Here is a 20,222-nt window from a genome sequence, read left to right on the forward strand (position 1 = left end):
TTTACAAAATGTATATTTGAAAAATCTTTCATACATGTGTATATAATATGAGGATCATTTTCTCCTAGTAACCTCCCCTTGGTCCTCCTTGATGGATTTACTTCTGTACTTTTATGTCACCTGTACGGACATAATTTTATTCATCAATATAAAATCTAGGAACTGCAATGAGAGAAAGTATACAATATTTGTCTTTCTGAGACTAGCTTAATTCACTTATGATTTTTCTATAGCTGTATCCATTTTCCTAAAGCAACATTACCTCACTCTTATTTAGGACAGGGAAAGTTCCACTGTGTATACATGCCACATTTTCCTTGTCTGTCCCTGTGTTGTTAGTTACTTAGGTTGGTTCTATGACTCAGCTACTGTAAATATCATTGCAATAACAATGATATGCAAATATCTCTGTGATAAGTTGATTTCCAGTGGTTTGGGTAAATTAGCCAGGACGGGTAGAGCTGGGTCCTGTGACAGATGGAATTTCAGTTTGTTGAGAAACCTCCTTGTTGACTTCCTTAGTGGCTGGACCAGTGTACAGTCTCAGGAGCAGTGCGTGAGGTTTCAGTTTCATCCACATTCTCCGGCCCCCGCTCTTACCTGTTTAATGACTCTCATTCTGGGGTAAGATGGAATCCCTATGTAGATCTGATTTATAATTCTCTGACAACTAGTGAAGCTGAATATGTTTCCATGTGTTTATTGATCATTTGTGTTTCATCTTTTGAAAACTGTGTATTCTTTTTGCCAATCCATTTATTGATTAGAAATATCTTGGTTGTGTGTAGGATACACTTAGATAACCCAGGGTCATCACTTTGCATGAAGGCCCCTAATTTAATTGTACTTCCAACACATTTTTTCAAGTAAGGGATTAGAATTGGATGCGGACCTAGTTCCCAGGGGCCTCCATTCGGCCCACTTCAGGTTTCAGGAGTAGGAGTGTTGAATGAGTCGAGTTACCAGTTGCCACACCAACAGGGCTCCAGAAATGTCAGCGTTCTCCAGCCCAGGAATTTAGGAGGAGAGCTAATTGCCGTCTTTAAAACTGAGTTCCAACCTGGGGAGCTTGGCTTCTACAGAACCTCAAAGCAGCTGCCCTTTATTGTGTCTCTGCTGTGAGCTGGAACGAGCACACTTTGCCTGAACTCATCCTCCCAGCTGTACAGCTGGAGGCTGGAGCTCAGTCCTGGTGGGCCACACAGTCTGTACAAAGCAGAGCAGCTGCTATTAATTGCAGCATGTCCCACATGCTCCCTGCGGGCCCCATGCCGTCTCTCATACTTAAGGAAGTAACTAGCTGAACAGACATAATGATCATTTCATTCAGGATCCTTGAGAAGTATCCCTATTAGGAACAAGCAAGGAGAGAGCACGGCCTTACCTTGTCATTCTGATTTCTAGACTAACCCCATCTCAGAGAAGGAAAATATCTGGGGAAAAAAATCTTTGCTTTCTCTTGAGACTCATGTATATTTTCCCACGTTTCAAAAGCCATTTTGGGAGCAGGGAGAGTGGTTAGACTATTAATCAAATTCTTAATAGAAAAGTTTCTGGAAGAGAGCACACCATGAATTATGGAATATTTGCCTTTGCTTGCCTCATCTCTAAAATGTGGAGCACCACGATTATACATCTCCTGCACGAATGCTGGGCTTTTCAGAAGAGCACTCTGTTGAGATTTATTGAAGTGTTGGAGCCCGTTCTAATGAAAAGGTACACGGCAGAATTCTTCAGCTCACTGAATTGAGTTCACGGGGTGAAATATTCATATGTCTGTGGGTACCGGGTTTGGAGTAATTTTCCAATTGGATGGGATCTTTTTCAGTGCTAGCTCACCTTCTGAATGTTCTGTGGGGCCACCGTAGGTGTAAGGATGCCATTGGCAGGATCAGAAAGCAGAGCCAATGTGGTCCTGAAGCCAATATTCTTGTGGACCTCTTGAACTCAGTTAGGGATCACCTACTCTTAAATGAGGCAGGAGCCATTTTGCTTAGCTCTAAATTGGTGCACACAATTTTGAATGATTATCTGTGGGTCTGGGTGTTGAACTTATACTAAAAGTAGCAAAGGGGCAGGAAAGCATATGTTGAGAATGTACAAGAATTATATGATCTCCATGGAAACCAGGAGACTGTTGAGAGAAGTATAATGTGGTCCTTCAACATGCAAGTTCATGCATCTGAAGACAATAGATCAGCACTTCTCAACCTGTGGGTCGTGACACCTTGGGGTGGGGTTGCATATCAGATATCCTACATATCAGATATTTACATTATGATTTATAGCAGTAGCAAGTTACAGTTCTGAAGTAGCAGCAAAAGTAACTTTTATGGTTGGGGGTCACCACAACACAAGGAACTGTACTAAAGGGTCACAGCATTAGGAAAGTTGAGAACCATTGCTATAGAGAGTGACACCTCAAGATGAACGAGCTACTAAGACTGACCCCTAAATGTCCACTGAATGTCTATGATAATGGGATAATGCCATTCAGAGGTGTGGTACTATGTTCTCAAGTAAAATGGGAACAATGTTGGAGGCATTTAGGAACTACATATAAAAGCTTTATATTTTAAAAAATACTCTTATGTATGTTTTATTTACTCTTTTAAGATGCATTAGATTCCAACAAGATAAAAATAAACAGGTTTTAGAAATGTTTCTTAGATGAAATGACTTCTCCAGATGAGGGATAAATAGCTTCCTTCTTGAAATGACAGCCTGCTGTTTATTGTACTTCTAGGAGATGGACATTGCACACTTTGAGGAGTCACAGGTAACCCCAGAAGAGAAGGCTCATTCTCAATTAGCATCAGTTATAAAACCACATATATTTTCATTGTCTGTAAGGTCAATGCTAGCACACAGGTTGGGTGTCTACAGAGTCTTCCTGCCAGATGCAATATCTTGTCTGAACCTTGTCCCCGTTTGGCACTCCCTGGTTCCATTTTGATGGTTCCTCCAAGCGTCTCTTGACTTTAAAGCAGGCTGAACTCCCATTTTTCTGGCTGCTGCCTACTTATTTACTTCCACCAGAGCACAGCTGTCACTCCATATTAAAGAGCACTAGGATGAAATGGATTGCTCCAAGGTTCTGTGTTCATTGACTTGAGAAATTATGATTCGGGAATCCAAAAAGTAGATATTAACTTCTTCATTTTACACTTAAAATGTTGAGGAAACTTGCTAGTAGTGACTCAACTGGTGAAAGTCAGAGACTGATTGAACTGCAGCTGTCTGGGTTCAAAGTCATCCTCCTTCACCTTCACCAGTGATGCTACTGTCCACCGGACCTGAACAATTTTGTGTGCCGATATCACACTTTCTTTGCTTCTTGTGTTTTCCTTATTTTCCACAGGACCTGGGCTACATGACACATGTTCTGGAAATTTCTTTAGTATCATGAAGAGTAGTACTCTAATAAGTGGGTCCTGGAAGGAGCTGGACATAGACATGCATGCACCTAAAATATATTTGTAGTGAGGAGGCAAGCAGGTCTGCTTTTCATCTCACCTGGCTCTCGCATGGCTAGCTTTACACCCGAAATAACAACATACAAATTGTATTCATTTAAACACTGCTTGGTCCATTAGCTCTAGCCTCTTACTGGCTAACTCTCACATCTTGATTAACCCATTTCTATTAATGTGTGTAGCACCACGAGGTGGTGGCTTACTGGAAAGATTCTAACCTGCATCCATCTCGGAGAGGAGAGCTATGGCGTCTGCTTCATTGCCTTCTTCTCAGCATTCTGTTCTGTCTATTCCGCCGACCTAATTTTCTGCCCTATTAAAAGGCCAAGGCAGTCTCTTTATTAACCAATGAAAATAACACATAGACAGAAGGCCCACCTACATCAATATTTAACAAAGGAGTTGAATACAGATACAAATACACCCACACAAACACACATACAAAACATACACATGCCTAGATGTATGCCCACCTAACCCATTAAGGAAACTCCTACCAGCTTGATGAAAAGGATATGGAGTCCCTAGTGCCTGTCAGAAGGCCTGTGGTATCTCGATGATAAGCTTTCTGACTTGTCCATCCTGAAAGAAGACCAAGACTGCAATAGGAATGAGACTGATGTCTCGTACCAGTGCATCCTGGAGGCAGGCACTTCGCAGGCAAACCAGTCAACTGGAGTTTACCCCAAAGAGCTAGTGTGTGAAGACTCCAGAGAGAGGAAAATACACTTGTTTGTATTAAAGGCTGCCTACACAGTTACCTCCAGCAATAGCAAGAACAGGCTTATTTGCTGTTGGTTAGTTTCTCAGGATTGCCTTAAATGACTACACACATGGTGTTCTAAAGCAGCAGCTGTCTATCAGTCTCGACACCAGAAGCCAGATGTTAGAGGTTTAGGCATGTCTGGGATACTTCATCCTATCTTCTTTCATGGCCTTGTTATCCTACCTCTCTTCTGTTTCTTCATCTCTGGTCATCTTCTAAGATTGCATGCAACTATACTAGACACACATAACAAAACCTCAATATCCAAACCCAAAAATTATGCCAGGAGAAAAACCTTTCTCCAGCAAAAGTAACATTCTTAAGTTTGGGGGTTTAAGTCATGGACAGAACTTGTTTGGTGCCATCATAAATCCCAGAAGAGTTTCTTCAGCTTCACAAGTCTCTTAGAATACATGTGTAGAAACAAAATCCTAGAATTTAGGGTTTGAATGTTTGTATTCAGTAGTCTGAATTTAGTCTGGATTCCGTAAGTGATTCTGATGGGATAGGTAGCTAGCTATTCAAAGCCCAGCTACTAGCTTATCCCAGGACTTAGATTATTGAGGACTTCGCCAGGAAGGTCTTCCTGAAACACAAGCCAGAATATGTCACATCTCAGAGTAAATAAGACCTGAGTGCTGTGTCTTACTTAACCCCATCCCTGACATCCCATCTGCCCCAAGGCCCTGCTCTTCTTTGAGGCCACAAATGCCTCTCTTGCCTGACATTCTTTGTAATACCCCTCTCCCCATTTCGAGCTCTCTTCCTTGCCGTCTTTCATTGACACTCTGTATATTTTGGGCTACTGCTTCTCCTTGAACCAGGCCTGATTTGATGGAGTCTGACTCACTCGTCATTGGTATTCTACTCAGAGTACAGACTCTGATCTCATGGTTCCTTTCCTGTCTCCTATTAGGTTGTGAGTTTTTTGAGAACTGGATCTCATGCATCTCTTCCCCACGTCTTATAGACTGGGCCTGATGCCACCTAGGAAATCAGTACGTGTTTACCATTAAATGAAGAACAAGTGGTTATAACTTTCACATGGCATTCCTATACCTTTCAGGGTCACTACCTCCCAAATTTTCTTAGTATGCTAATTCCAGTGATAAATTTATTGAAAGGCAAAAAGCCCAAAGAACTTCAAACTACATTATGTTAAAAACAAATAGTTTTTTTACTGGTGCTGTATCCATTTCATTTGGGTGAAATTTCATAGTTTACAAAACACATTTTCAGATTTCATCTCACATGTCAGTCAAACAAGTTAGGCAGGGCATACAATAATATCTTCATTTTGCAACTGACAACACAGACCTAGTTAGATCAACTGACTTACGCAAAGATGAGCCGATGCTATCTGACCCAAAGCCAGAAGAATTTGTGCTACTCCATTTGGAGCCTAAGTTGTCGATTATAAACCTTGCTTGAGCATGTGCCTTGGGATCCATGCTGAGCACAGATATACAGTGGCAGGGACCTAGCCACTGAAGGTTGAGGGTCTGGTGCCTAGCTGACCTTTCTGTAAAGACCCAAGAGGCAAAAGGAAAGCAAATCACCACAAGCAAAGTGCAATGTCTACTAGGCACACTTCAGTAGAGCTGGCGTAAGGACATGGCATAAGACAATTGCAGGTCTCTAAATCTCCAAAACTGGTTGCCATAGTTACTTTTCACTGACTTCATATAAACCTAGACATATCTAGGATAAAGGAACCTCAACTGAGGAATTGCCTCCATCAGACTAATCTATGGATATGTCCCTGGGTACATTTCCTTGATTACTAACTGTTATGGGAGGGTCCAGCTGGATGTGTGGTCCTGGGATATATAAGAAAGATAGATGAACATGCTGGGGAGAGCGAGCCAGTAAGCAGCCTTGCTGTGTGGATTCTGTTTCAGTTTCGGCTTCCAAGTTCCTGCCTTGAGTTCCAACCTTGCCTTTCCTCTATAGCAGCTTGTAACCTATAAGCTGATATAAACCCTTTCCTCCCTATGTTACATTTGGTCACAGTGTTTATCACAGCCACAGAAAGCAAGCTAGAACCCTAGCCATACTTTTTCTGAAGTTAGAGAAGACAAAGAAAAGGATTCCAGAGTTAAGATCTCTGCCTTTGGGTAGTGCCTCAAGGGCATCTCAAGACCATCTGAGGGGAGAAAACCCTCTGCCAGAATGGCTGCCTCTTACAGCAGGCAACCCAGATATGACGTGGGCTGAGGAAAACTCAAGCTTGCTCCCTTGCCTCCCTTTTCGCTGGTTGGAGTGTCTGCCTCCACTGCTGCATCAGAATCCAGCTTCTTTCCAGTGCATATGCTGGAGGACCAGAAGCTTCCAAGAATCCTGGAGGACATCAGCATCAGATTGAGACTACTAAGCCAACAGCTTCAAGGTCTGAGTAGCTACTGGTTTCATCCTCTTCAGTGTTCAGATGGCCATTGTTGGACCAGTTGGTTCGGGAGCCATTCTGGAAATCTGTGTGTGTGTCTGTCTGTGTGTCTGTGTCTCTTTGTGTTTGTGTATATCTGTGTGTGTGTGTGTGTGTGTGTGTGTGTGTGTGTGTGTACATTCTATCTGTTCTGTTCCTGTAGACTAACCTAAATAAACCCATGGATTCAGAACCCCATGATTTCAAATGAAAATGCAGTCCTGCTCACAGGAAACTGCCCTTAGGCTTTGAGATTCTCTAGGCTGGAGTCATCTGTCGGTTTGATGCTTGCCAGCATCAGAGCCTCAGGAGCAAGCCTTGCGCTGTTAGAAAACGAACAAGCAAGAAACAGTATTTGCCACTTACACGGTCGTCAGAGGGGGCTTCCGGTACGGTACTGTTTTCTTTGTGCCTGGATGCCTGTGGAGCAAATCTGGAAAGTAAGCTTGTGTGAGAAGGGAAGACTGAAGCACACATCATGGGGGGCTTAGCTTTGGCGACAGGGAAGAGCCGCCTGTGTCCCCAGCAGGGTGAGGCAGCCCCTCTGAAGCTTGGGCTACTTCTGCTTATCTGCCTTGTCAGTTGCTGTTCCACACTTTGGATAGAGCAACAGGGATGAAGAGATGACTGGAACCAAATTTACGTGAATGCTGCAAGGTTATGAGAGACTCCAAGCCTAAAGGGAATCAGCCAGCAGCCCCGGGCCTGAGCATTTCTCCTGGGCTTACCAGATGGTTGGAGGCATGCTCTGACTTTGGAACCTCTCTCTATTTGACAAGCAATTTCCTTTTATTCTGCTGAGCTGATCAGAAGGGACAGCAAAACTGCGCGAGACACAGAGGGAAATTTAAACACTAATGAGGTAGCTTGGATAAATGTGACATACAGAACTCTTCTAGAAGTTGACTCTGTGAACTAGGGCTGGTTATTTTATCTATTTATTTTACCTGAGTTTGTGGGTTAGAGCTTTCTAATCTAAACACACAAACAAGCAAGATCTCCCGGGTATGAATGTTATTCATGTCCTTGATGGGCAGATGATATTTCTGGATGTTGGATGACCTTTGTTCAGCTCACCTAGCAGAAGAAAACTGAATTGGAACCAGATCAGCTGGCTCCCCCAGGACTTTGCCTACACAGAAGTCTGGCCACTTCTCCAGCTGTGAAGTCCATGAGGCTAGCAGCTTGCTTTAAACCTTCTTCTCTCTCATGGCCTGGGTGGGATGTTGTATCACTTGACACAAAGAGTTCTTTCTACAGCTGTCCCCTCGGAGGACCACCCAGGGCAAAGCTGGTTTCAGCCGCAGCTGGACAAATTTGGGGCAGATCTGGAGAAGAATTTCCTGGCAGTGTGGCTACACAATGGGATGAGTTCCTGAGCAAAGAAGGAGTTTTCTCCCTTTAGAAGATCTGAAAGCCTGAGCAAATTCCCCCCTCTGCTATCCCCTCCACCACCTGTGTGCTCTCACCCTCCCCACCCCCACCCCCATCTGTACGAGGCAGAAGCAGGACAAACTCTGTATCCTGTTCTCTTCCCCTTATACCAGAGAAGGCCATGAGCCCAGAGGGCACAAGACAACTAAATCCCCCAAAGAAGCTGCCTAGAAGAGATGCAAGAAGCAATGAGTCCATCCATGTCCCCACACCTGTGTTCTATGTTTAGCTCTGCCAAGATAGCAGGGCAAAAAGCAATGGATCCTTGCCTGCGTGGGTATTTGGTTCTAGCGAGAGATGAGTCTCAAAACGAGGAAGGCGGAGAGAAAGTCAGAACTGTGTTAGCTAGGGAAATTCAAGAAGCCTCTCTGACAGGATGGTTTCTGTGTAAGTCCGAGAGACAGAGGGAAGCATCCCCAAAGACAAATGGGAAAGAGCAAACAACCTAAGAGATGACAGTGCAGGTGCAGAAGCCAAGGAGGCATCACTGTGACTTCCTCTCCCCAGCAGACTGGACCTCTCTGACACCCAGCCTCTCCTTGCTTGTACGACCGCATAGTCAGATATCTCTGCATTAGCTTGTGAAAGGAAAGGGAGGAAATGCTTTACTAAGTCACATACTTTCCCTGTGACAGCGTTTGTGAACACCTAGTGTGGGGGATGGCACTGAATAGAACCCCTGTGCAATGTGGGATCTGTGGTGGGATGTATATTGAATGGGGAGATGGGGACTCCTTCAGATGTTTTGGGTAAACAACAGACTTTTTTTTTTCCTGTTGCTTCACCTTCTAAACTGTGACTTTTTAGAGGACATGTGTACTAATTTTCGCCCCTGTGACAGAAACACCCAATAGACTAATCTGAGGAAGGAGCATTTGCTTTGCTCATTGTTTCAGAGGATCCAGCCCACCATGGCAGGTAAAATACTAGCCAGATGCTCAGTTTACATCTTGGTGGACCAGACAGTACAGAAAAGAGGGCTAGCAGTTGCAAAGCCTGAGGCAGAGGCAATGTATGGCATATTCTAGCAAGGAATTTGTTTGCATTTATGGCCCTGGACTTTCTAAAAGGTTAAGGCTCTAGGCAACAGGACTAGTGAACTTGGCAGACAGGGTTCAGCATGGTTACGGATGGCTACTTTTAGCTAAAATTATCGTGTGGATGGGGAATGTAGGGAGCATTCTCCTCTGCTTCTTGAACCATTATGATATGGGCTGAACTCCTCCACCATGGCTTCCCTGCCTTCATGGACTGAACTCTCTGAACCTGTGAACTGAAATTACTCTTTCTTTCTGAAAGTACTCAGCAAAAGTAACGAGAAGAGCAGAAAACAATTCTAAGAACAATGTCACATCATCCTCTCTCTCTCTCTCTCTCTCTCTCTCTCTCTCTCTCTCTCTCTCGTGTGTGTGTGTGTTTGAAACAAGGTCTTACTATGATGCCTTGGCTAGCCTAGAACTCACAGAAATCTGCCTGTCTCTGCCTCCCAAGTGATAGAATTAAAGCCACGTACCACCATGTCTGGCTTACATTTAAGCTTTAACATAAGAAAATTTTACCATTTTTGAAGGCCATTATGGGTTAAACCTAAGTGAGATGCTGAGAAATCAATGAAAATGAGGGAAGGGGAGATGGAGAAATAGAGAATGTGTCTGTGAAATGTTGATCAATGGTCCAATTAAAATACAACATGCTGGTCTGTTTTATGCACACATCTACGACCAGCACAGCTGAACATTTGTTTGCCCGCATCCTAAACCCATCAGGAGAATGGAGCAGCTCCCCCCGCCCAGGCACTTGTACCTCTCTGTTTTCCCCACACCCAGATATGACTGTGACAGCTTTAAGAATATCATTCAGTAGGAAGAATCATAGGAAAATGAAGTTGAAAATTTAACCATATGTTCCAGTGTTTGCAAGACATAAATAATAAACCCTCATTTCTTTGTCTCTGTGCACACGAGGATGCACTCCTGTGAATGATGGAAACTCTCTAATGTTTCCTTTGAAAGAACACTCCTCACCTTCCCAGGCAATTAGAAGCTACAACTCATGCTGACTACAGCTTTATTCCCAGGGCCTCTGTTCCTTCTAACCTCACTAAACAGTGCCTATTCAACTCGGGATCCAAATGGTCCAGTTTCATTTGATCTCAGAACTGAATGTCTTTATGAGGACTTGCATGCTCTCGTAGATGAGGGGATTCTATGCCAATGCATAACTATGAAATCAATTGAGGAGTAAGCTCTTTGGGTAAACTCTGCTGCTTGGAGAAGTAGCATAATTGTCTGCTCTGCAATAAGCAGTGGCACTCCACCAGCCCTGGGACAAAGGACTTTCACCCATAGCTCGTGTGTCTCAACTGTGAGTCTGTTTTAAGGACCAGGAATGAGTTTAGTCCTCGGAACTGAACGGCCAACAGGGGATCTCAGAGACAGCATGAGGTGGGGAGCTACAGAGCAGCAACTTAGGAACTGACTGTGAGCTCTTCGCTGCTGGTCACGTTCTGGGAGCTGCAGAAAGATACTTTCTCATGCTGGGGCTCATGGTTAGTGAGGGCAAGAGCCTGTGGCTACAGAGGTCATGGGTCCTGGGTAGAACTAATGCTATTACTCTGCAGAGTGGAGCTAGTACTAACGTGGACTTGTCAACCCTCTTGAGAGAAGCCGCTCCTTGTAGTAGACGGCAGTGGACACAGACACCTCAGCTGCTCAGCTGCAGATGATAAGAAACTGCAGAGCGCGCAACCCTATGTAGGTCAGACAGGCTTGAGGTTCTTCACAGGCGAAGGGATAGAAATACTGTCAGAGCCAGCGGTGATGGATAGCTTCAAGGAAACGCGGTTTTCTGGACAGAGCACTTGCACCAAGGAACTCAAGGATTTTGACAGCATACACAAGACCTGTACAAAGTCGAGCCAGACAAAAATGCCAGCATGGAAGAGGGGAAGTGGGCACACAAGTCACACAACTAAGTTCTGGAAGACGGAGAGAGAGGGAGAGGGAGAGGGAGAGAGAGGGAGAGGGAGAGGGAGAGAGAGAGGGAGGAGAGGGAGAGAGAGAGGGAGAAGGAGAGAGAGAGAGAGAGAGAGAGAGGGGGGGGGGGAGGGGGGGGGGGAGAGAGAATGAATTCACTAATGATGTGAATGATGTGACCCCCTTGTCAGTTGACCACATCACAGAGTAAGGTTCACAGTGGGTTTAAAAGGAAGAGGAGGTGGAGGAAGACTCAAAGTTGGCTGGGTAGGGAGGTGAGTATGAAGAGCCTGGGCCTGAGAAGAGTTGAGGGAGAGAAATGTGAATATCATCAAAATATATTGTAGGAAATTCTCAAGAAATTAACAGAGTTATTTATAAAAACCGAGGCGCTGAAGAACCACAAGTCATGTTGACATTTGGCTTCATACCATATTGTGCAAATGTATGTGCACCTACACATTCAGAAGTCACACAACCATAATCCACTCTTGCTCGTTCAGGTGCGTTTGTAGTTACAGGGTTCAGTGAACCTTGCCTAGCAACAAATGCACCTGGTCCTCAGGAATCCTAGCCTGCAAGCAAAACACGCCTAACTCCATTTTACAAACCAGGAAGAGTGTCTCCCGAGGCAATAGGCTTGAGCTGTACCCTCCTGCAGCCAGGCAGTGGCAAAGCCTAGAAGGAGCTGAAAGGGACAGCCCAGTATGTGGCCAGGCTGGTTGGACTGGTTGTACTTGTTCTCTGCCCTTCCCTTGTTCCTGTTACACATGCAAGAGTGCTCCTTGGCAGGCATGGGACTTGCAATCTCTACGAGCCACGGGCTGGCAGGCATTGGGTTGGGGACTTTCTAAATTGCAGCAGATCTTTGAAGTAGCCTAAAAGGTTGAAGTGATTTCCATCTGATGAACAAAGTTGTGGAGGCCTGGGACTCTAGGAGACTGGCGATATTTCTAAATGTGCCCAAAGGGGTTTCACAGCCCTCTCTGTTGGCCCTTCTTAGGCAGAGAGGGCAAACCACTGGGCTTCTGTGGCCACCATTGCTCTCATCCCAGGGCCAGCTTATTATAATTATTAGTGTCCGCCTGTGTGTACTTCCATTTTGATGAGATCCAAGACTCTTCCTTTTCCAGCTTCATCATCCATCCTAAAAGGACAGACAACCCGAAGTCCTTCCCAAGAAGGGGTTAGTGGGATATAGGTGAGATGAGGTGAGGATCTCTGTTACCTGTAGACATGCTGTCAGCTCTCGGGTGCAGCCAACCACAGGCAAGAAGGTTGAAGGGAAAGAATGGCATCTATACAGAGCATATACAGAATTTAGTTCCTTGTCATAATTTCCTAAGCAACATGGTGTAATACTTTGAAGAGCAGTTATAGGGCATTGGGTGTTAGGGGGAACACACACAAGTTCCATGCAAATACACTACCTCTTTTCTATAGACGGTTTGAAGTTAAAAGGCTTGTGACAACTCTGGGGATTCTTGGAGCCCATCTGCCATGAATACCAAGGGATGGTTACATTTGCCAGGAAATGAGGAGACACAGGTTCCTAAGATGAACATTCTCCCTTTAAGAAGTTATATGTTAAAATGAATGCAAGCAGATATGCCATTTCCTCTCCCCAGCACCTTCTCCTGACTCTCTCACTTTTAATTGCATGCTTCTCTACACATGTACACACACACACACACACACACACACACACACACACATACAAACACACACACAAGAAAGAAATCATAAGCAAAATCAGACAGACACTGTAACTTCTATCCTCACAGCTCCTCCCCCTTGCTGTTGCTACGGGCAACCACTGCCCACAGGTGCCATAGGTTTGGGCCACTTGGCAAGACTGGCTTGTCACATTGCAGCTCCAGTAACTGTGTGTGGGCGAAAGAGGGACACTCACCGGATGTGTTCTGTAATTAGTCCCTCTTAGAATAGCTTGATTGTCAATCTCGGATCAAAGGAGGACAGGCTTCTCCAGGGAGAAAAATAATAGCAGAATTCTTAGTAAAGCAGAAACTGTGCTCCTACAGCTCCCTAGGAGTGCCACAGAGATGTGGGGTGAGCCATAAATAGCACAAACACTAGATCTGGACAACTGAGGATGGCTGGGCCGGACTGATGGTGTCCACGCAGCCACAACAACCCCCATTCCCGGAGCAAGCTCTGCCAGGTCAGCACTCTGACTCCCATCTGAGCACAGGCAGATCATTTCCCTAAGGTCCACAGCAAAGGCACAGCAGAGTTATGGCATATGACTTTGTCTTTGCTAACTCAGTTTCCTCTCCCACAACAGCCCCATCCTATCTTCAGGGTGCAGTTCTGAGACAGGGAGAACTGGATGAAAACCCAGGAGCCCAACTCACTGGGTTCTGCAGATCATCTCATTTGGTTTGGCCATTCATAGGTGGTAGTACCTGAGGAAGGACCTGAACCCATTGGTGCTCATTAGTCCATCTTTACATTGCTATATGATGCAGTGCCTTCCACCCATTATGGCCTGGTGTTGGGCTCCTCTGATCAGCCTAATCCTCTGCACTCTGCCTTGCTTGTCCTGGATAGTAATTTAGCTCTTATACTTCTATCTGTGGAACCCTGCTTCTTGCAACCTACTTATCAGTGAGCACCAGGAAATACAGACTAAAACAAGCACTCATCTCTCTGAGAGATGAATGGAGCTTGAAGTCAAATTAATGAAATACCAGGAAGGTAAGATCTCAATATAGGCTCTGTTTGCTCCTCCCCTTGGTCCTGCCAAAGCCAGCACCCAAAAGGGACATAGACTGTGCAGTGTGTGTTCGCCCTGTCCCGTCAGATCAGCAAATGAATGCCTGATGTCTAGATCAAACAAAACCTGTTGGCAAGCTCAGCTCTTCTCATCAAGAAATGGAAGCTAAGGAGCCCCACTTCACAACTTAAAGTAGGTCAGGTTTTGTTCCTGCTATTTGTGAATGAATTCAACATTGCTCTCTGCTGGTCAACTTGATTGGTCTTGGTGGGTGGGAATCCAGTTGGTGCCCATTGCAGACTAGCCAGAGGCTAGCAGGTGACTGTGCATACCAAATGATTGGTGTGACCTCAACATGAGAGGCTGTTAATCTGTAACAGGGGAATAATCTCTCAGCATAAGTTTTACCATCTGAAAAAATAAATACCAGTTGACAGACAAAAATAATGTCGTATTAAGACTAATAAGATGAGCTGCAGTTTGCTATGTCTGTACTAAAGGTTAAGGTTTTAATATAGAATATTATATTTTTTCCTTAATCGTTTTTCTATCTCTTCCTTTCTTTTTACTTTTTCCATCCATTTTCATCATTTGCTAATTAATGTGGAGCAGCTTCTCCAGTTGTTTTTTTTTTATTTTTCTGTAAAATAAATATATATATAGGCTATAGAAAGACATACTCTTGCTTTTCAACTATCCTCTCTTGACTCTTTAGATCAAATTAGCTTGACCATCAGCCCGGAAGGTTGTCTAAACCATATTCTATATGTTTCTATGAGATAGGATAAGATTGAGGTATAAATTCCTGGAAATGATGGACAGGGTACAGCCTGATCACAGTAATTATTCCTTGAGTCAAACGCCAGGTTCTTAGTGCTGTAGGCACCCATCGCCTACTCCATGTTTTACCCTGGGTCACATCTTTCACTTTATGCTCCAGCCATAATACCTGGCGGTCTCCCATCAGTCTATGTTGCTTCTCCTTGCTCTGTTCTCTGTACAATATTAAGTTAACCCAGTTCCAGATGTGAGACTCACTTGGATCAATACAGAGCAACAGAAAGCGACGAGGGCCACTTCTGGCCACTGTGTCATCTTCCATACCCTCTGTGTATTTCAGAAAGAGTCTCACCGGTTCCCTTCAGCCTGCATCCCAGGGTACCACATGCAAGGACCCTGTCCTAGATGAACCTGCAATCATTGTGAGCTATAGATAAGAAATTTTGGCTTGTAGTTACTAGCCAAGAAATCAGACATCTTTATCTATATGACCATCCCCTCTCTGCATTCTCTTATGGCTCGCTATAGCACACACGTGTATTGTAGCCAATTTCATCTGAAACTGGCATTTTCTCCTCCAGCTTTGCCTTTCCTATTAGCTAAAGAAGCTTGCAAGGTCAAAACACTGTGTGTTTGTTTACCATCCTATCTTTAATGCCCAGATTGGGTACTAGGAACATAGTGTCTGAACGTACTGGGTAAAATTCTCAACTCTGCAATCTTGCTTAAACACTGATTAATTATATTAATACAAGTCAAACACTTCATTCTCAATGTCTCCACTCAAGGTGACTTGCTGTGTATGTTCCTGAGGTCAGAATGCCATATATCTTATCAATGAACAGAGCTGAAGCGTTTTTCAGTAACTAGAAATGGTGGCTGCATAATAATAGCAAGGAAAGAATTGTGGCCTTGAGAGGAAGGTTGACAGGAGCCAGTGTAAAGTAACTAAAGCTCTGAACTATATGGGTCCCTTCTCATTTTTTAGTTGCCCTGGACACGGTAACATTCACAACATCCTTGCCTTTAAGGGAAGCAGAAGTTTGGTTGTACACAAAGGATGTAATAATCACGGATCTATATAGGAGGGTGAAAAAGACAAGATCCCCTGAGTAAATTGGGAGCATGGGAGTCATGGGAGTGGGTATTGGGGGAGAGGGGAGAAAGAGAAGGGAGTGGGAAAAAAATGTATAGCGGGATAAAAACAATAAAAACAACAAGTTAAAAAAAAAAAAGGATGTAGTAATCCAGCAGCGTGTGGTGGTGCACACCTTTAATCCCAGGACTCAGGAGGCAGAGGCAGGCAGACCTCTGAGTGTGAAGCCAGCCTGATGTACAGAACGAATTCTAGGATGATCCGGGCCACACAGAGAAACCCTGTCTTGAAACCCCACCCCACCCCCAAATAAAGGAAAGACAGACAATCCATGTGTATTAACTGATAAGGGGTACCAGGCTACAGGTCATGACTGTATCACACGCCTTCAAAGGCTACACACATATATGGATCAAGAGCTTTCTGTTCACCCAGGACCAGTGCAAGCATAGGGTTCCTGGAAGACACAGTTTCCTTCAGAGGCATAGCATTACTAAGTGAGACTTTTGAAGTACATACTTTTTCCCTTCCCTCGTTAGTTGCAGCATGCTATTTCTCAGCAGAAATATTCCCTTTGTGCTTTTCCTGAAATCACTATGATTTCCTAATAAGGAAATAGACTCAGAGTCTCCCCGAGGCCACCACTTAGGCACTGCAGATTAGAGGAGTCATCACAGAGGCTGTCACGCTGATTGCTCATTCAGCTTTCCATCCCCAAATTCTATGGGCAGAACAAAGCATCCCCAGAAATAGAATGTTCAAAAAGGAATTTATTTAACAATGTAGTGCTTTTCAGGTTTCCATTTAGAAAGGCTCTTATTCTAACGGCCAGCGTGACAAATTCCAGTGTAGAGCAGAAAGTAAATACTTGACCATTTAATTAAAGGTTCGGTCTTGATTGATTGAGTAGTTGACTGATTCATTCATTCATTTTGCAAACACACACTGGACCCAGGTATGCAAAGGAGAACTGGGATGCTTATACACATGCTGGGTTTCCCGAAGGTGTTATTCACAAGTTGGTAAGAGCCAGGGACACAGGGAACCGAGAGGCACAAGGACACACTGTGGATTCTCTGAAGGATTTTGCACAGGTCATATACATCATAGTTTCAATGGGCGGAAAGGAAGAATGACATGGGCAGCCATGCCTCCCATTCCATGCCTTTTCGTGGGGAAATGTGGACAAGCATTTATTCACCTTATATAGGGTACTAATTAGACCAAAGCAATGATTCTGCTCAAGTCTAGCATGATGAATCCAAGAGCTTATTGGGACTCTTTGCTGAAGCATTCATGATTCAAAGGCAGCTGTGTCACCAAAGAGCCCAGCGCAGCATGAATGACGACGCATGAAAGCTGGACCCAGGAGATCCCTGGGCAAACTGTTTGTGGATATACTAATGGGGACAGAAGTTGGTGGGGGGCATCACCCTGTATCTTTCTCCACTTTATTTTTTGAGACACTTTCTCTCAATGAACGTGGGGTTCACTGATTGGCTAGATTGGCTGGGCAGTGAGACCCCTGGATCCCTGTCTCAGTCTCTCAATATTGCAATTACAGGCAATTACGCTTTTCCTGTGGGTGCTGGGCATCTGAACTCAGTTCCTCTAGCTTGTACATCAAGGACACTTATCCACTGAACCATGTCCCTAGTCTATATTTCCCTTCGGTTGCAGAAAATAATACCAGTTTCTTAGATATCTGTATAGTTAAGCAAAGCCTTTCCTTGGCTGGTAACCCATAAGACACAGAAGCACAGTGGACCTTAGGAAAACTTATTAATGGTAACAGCAAAATGTTAATAGCGGGAGAGAAAAGGACAGGGATGCAGAGGGAAAGGGGCAAGGCAAGGGAAAGAACACCAGATGGATGGAGAGATATAGTTCGACAGATCTCTAGTCTGGTCCCAAATGGATTGCAAACTACAGTTTGACTTCAGAGTCAGTTAGCCTCTCCCGGTGACGCAAGCATAGCTGTCTCATTAAATACTCTAATGTGCACAGTGTGAATAGTTCTCACCTGCAGCTTCCTTCCCTTCCAGTCTCCTCTGTTTTCAAGTGAATCTGAAATTTCCAGGCAGACGTTGAGCCTGAGGCTAAGGAAGCCTCTCATTCTCCTATGTCCAAATAATCCTCTCCTGTCCTGTTTGCTTCCCCTTGTTTTCACCATCTTTGAATGGCAATTCACATCCATTCCTTTACAGAATACAGGGCTTCCTTCTTCAAGACTTCCCTTCTTTTTTCTGGATGTGTTTATTTAACCTTCTAAACAAGCTCACATTTCCTCTAAACTGGCAAGCCAAGTAGAAACAGGTCAGCCATCTCTAAACTCGTCCTGCCCCGCATGGTTTCCTCTTGCCATTTTGAACAATTTACAAAATACCTGGATTCGGAATGGCATCCACACACAATGCTTATGCGTTGTCTGACTGGATTCTTCACTGAACTGAAAATTACTGATGTCTGTGGGGCCGCATCCACAGCTCAGATGTATAAGAGGTGTCTAACAGCTTGGATATTGTGTCAGGAACAATGAAGGCATGCCATATCATATCTCAAAAGATAGACCTGAAGGAGCCTGGCCCTTAGGAAGTTGGAAGTGCCATTCCAACTGGTTAAGAAAGTAGGACAAAAGAGTAAGCCCGGAAGGAGAAAATGGCTGGTCCATAAGTTTGCTGGGGACTTTTATTAGTCCAGTTAATATGACTTGGTCGCCTGAAGTGCAAATAAGCAGGTTATCATTTCTTGGCTTGGTTATGAAGAATTCTGCCAAAGGCTCAGGTGTTGATGGTTTGGTTCCTGGTGCTGTATTCATAGATAGGACTCCGGTAAGGCATAGGGTTATGAGGGCTCCGATGTAATCAATGACTTAAGAATACATGGATTCATAATATGCTGACATTATTGGTAAAGCTGGGGAGGGGACACGTAGGAAGAAGTTGGCTTGTCTTTAAAGGATGCATGCCATACCTGGGCCTTTTCTCATATGCCTACCTTCTCTTCTTGGCCACCATGACAGGAGTGGCTGCTCTGTCACATGGTACTGCCGCCATGATGTTCTGCTTCCTCACAGACCCATTGTCATGGAAACTACATGGCTGTAGCCAGAAGGGACCTTCCAAAGCACAGATGTTTACTCCCATAAACTAAGTTAAGATGGAAAATCCAACATGCCCCATCTGAAGGAGCACTCCCGTCTGAGGCTAGGTGTGAAGAGCTCGGGAAGGCAGAACTGCCAGGGGCCCTCCAGGATGTCAAGCTCCCCTGGGTCTATCCATGTTCCTCTACTCTCTTAAGTCTCTGGTATCTTTAATCCACATTTCCACTGATCTTTGCAGCTATTTCCCCTCACCTGCTTCCTAGTGATGGCCCCAAAGTTTTGTAAAGGACAACAGAACTCTGATGACTTTGTGTAAATTTCACCAACTCTTTCTCCTTCACCCCATCTCAATGGATGCCAGAACTCCACATCCCACTTACTTTATCTCTGTCCGTGGTAAGAATGTGGGGGAACTTATTCAAGTGCTTGCCTATGAAGGACAGCCCCCATTCACGTGGGCAACCTATAGCTGCCCTGTGGTTCCTGGGTCTAAGTGTTTTCACTGCAGAGACTCGGTGCATTTGAAGGCTCTGGCTCCCATATACCCTTTTCTTCCTGTCTGACTTTCCCTGCTCTGTGTTCACACACATCTGCCTAATAAAGTTGACTTCTGTCCTTGCCCCAGGACAATAACTGGTGGTTGTATAATCTTCTCTATTGTCTGCTTAGAAATTCTCTTCTGGATCCCTGTCATCTTTCCTGATCACCTCTCTTCTGTATTTTCTGTGAACTAGAAATACACAGTGGTGTCCTAGCTTTCACCTTTGTCCCCATTGCCTCTACCACCTTCATTTAACACCCTTCACACTCAACACAGAATGGGACAAGTTTGGGAGTATTAATGACATTTCCATGATCAGATGTCATGTAATGGGTCAAGCCAGACATGAACTTCTTTTCCTGCCTTAAAATTTAATATTTCATATTTACCTTTTTTGGGAAATAGGATGCTTCATGGTGTCTGAACATACACATATGAAGGAAAGAACCTTGTGCATCTGAAAAAAATGGGCAATAAACACTAAGTGCTTACACATAGGTGGTGCGATAAATGTTGGTACCTAAGAGCAAACAGAGCCCAAAGAACACATCTCCTCCATGAAGACACTCTTCCTCAGGAAGACACCCCATCCATACTCACACAGTAGCTGAACAACTCAAAACTCCAAGAAATTAAGAAACTTACCCAAGCATGTGGGAGGCAGAGGCAGACGGATCTCTGAATTCGAGGCCAGCCTGGTCTACAAGAGCTAGTTCCAGGACAGGCTCCAAAGCCACAGAGAAACCTTGTCTTGAAAAACCAAAAAATAAAAAAAAGAAAAAAGAAACCAAGTCACCTGTTAGTCAAGAGCAGGGGCAGGCAACTGTGGGTCTTCCCTAGTCCACCAGTTTCTTAAAGTCTGGGAACTGTGACTACATATTCCCCAGCA

The sequence above is a fragment of the Arvicola amphibius genome, chromosome 2, assembly GCF_903992535.2.
Source record: "Arvicola amphibius chromosome 2, mArvAmp1.2, whole genome shotgun sequence".
Taxonomy (NCBI): Eukaryota; Metazoa; Chordata; class Mammalia; order Rodentia; family Cricetidae; genus Arvicola; species Arvicola amphibius.